Below are 1,766 nucleotides of genomic sequence, written 5' to 3'. Positions count from 1 at the left end.
GGACATTGTTTCATTCTGCTGTGCATGGGGTCGCTATGAGTCGGTTCTGACTCGATGGCACCTGACAACAACAACAATGAGTTGGAACTGACTTGGTGGCACTTAACAACAACATGAAAAAAGCTTTCAAATTCATTGAATTGTTAGTCCCACCTGCAGCTGCCTTGGCAGGGCCAGACCAAATGATTGAATGGGATTATAAGGTCTGTGGGCTGGACAATTCTCACCTCTGCTACATACGGTTGCTATGCACTGGAATTGACTTGATGGCAGTAGTAGGTTTTGGTTTATATTGAGGTTGCACAGTGGATTACATCTGAAGTACTCTTTCATCCCTTTTAGCCACTAATTTCAAAGTCTTGAGGGAAAAACAAAATAAAACACATAACACTATGTTCTCATTATACTCTACCATTCTCTATCTCTGTCTCTCTAAGATTGCTTGTTTTCTAAATTAAGTAAAACTGAACACAAAATATTTAAAGTAATTGTCTGTACTAGAATTTTGATATCACACCTAGAGTAAAACTCAGCAAGCAGTAGTAGAATCAGTACTTGGACCTGTATCTTCAATGTCTTGAGTGCTTGTCTTTCATTATACCACATGTTTGCTCAAATATTTCCAGAGGTAAGGACACAAATATGGCCCTTTTGCTCCTTGTTGAGAAATGGAAAAATTATTGGCTTTGCTAGAGGATTTCACTTTAAAAAAAAATTAGAAAGTAATGCATGCATTAGAAAAAAAGAGTACTATGACAGAATGGACACATTTGTCCCTTTTTGTTTATAGACAATTCTTGAGTACCTTGAGAAACTAGGATCATTAGATCATTGAATATAGAATTTAGAACCTGAAGAAACCTACATTACTTTCTAATCTGACTATATTATTGCATTTGTAGAAATTAAATAACTAGTCCCAAGGTTGCCCAGATAGTGGTAAAATGGGACTAGGCCTAGAATTCCTGATTCCTATGTGAACAGTTCACCTTTTTAAGCTCTGTAAGAAATCTTCCACCAGTACTCTCTCTTTCTCTCTCTCTCTCTTTTTTTTAATCCCATACTCTCTTAATGTTGAGGCCATTGTGATGGACTAAAATTTCATCACTGCGACCGACTACAATGTGGCAACAGCAATGGGCTCAAATGTAGCAATGATTGTGAGGTTGGTGCAGGACTGGGCAGTGTTCTGTTGTGCATGTGGTCACTGAGTTAATACTGACTTGATGATGCTTGAAAACAACAACAACTTTCATAATCTCCTGTATCCTACTTTACCTCCTGTACCCAACTTTCCTAGTAGGTCTATCCTTTGATAAAGATGATACTTTCTTGGTAGGCTTATCATTTGATGAAGCAGAGCAGCAGACAGTAGGGCCAAAAAAAAAAGCAAAAAAGAAACCTCACTGGGGAGCTTCATACAGACAGATGATATAAACCCTATTTATTATTTTATTATGCATACTTCAAATTCTTTGGTGTTCTTGCTACATTCAGACTCAAGACTCTCTTACTAGATAAAAAGGGGCAGAATTACGTGATGGGGTAACATGGGTAACTAAGGGGTGGCATTGAAGGGATTTTCAAGACTATTATCCAAAAATGGTTTTGAAATTAATTAGCAAAAGTGTTTATTATTATTTGTCATTGTTGTTAGCTGCCATTGAGTCAGTACCGACTCGTAGTGACTGTACGCACAACAGAACGAAACACGGCCTGAACTGGCACCAACCTTACACTCATTACTACATTTGGGCCCATTGCTG

This window comes from Chrysochloris asiatica, unplaced genomic scaffold (assembly GCF_000296735.1).
Source record: "Chrysochloris asiatica unplaced genomic scaffold, ChrAsi1.0 scaffold00091, whole genome shotgun sequence".
Taxonomy (NCBI): Eukaryota; Metazoa; Chordata; class Mammalia; order Afrosoricida; family Chrysochloridae; genus Chrysochloris; species Chrysochloris asiatica.
This window is presented reverse-complemented; position numbering follows the sequence as displayed.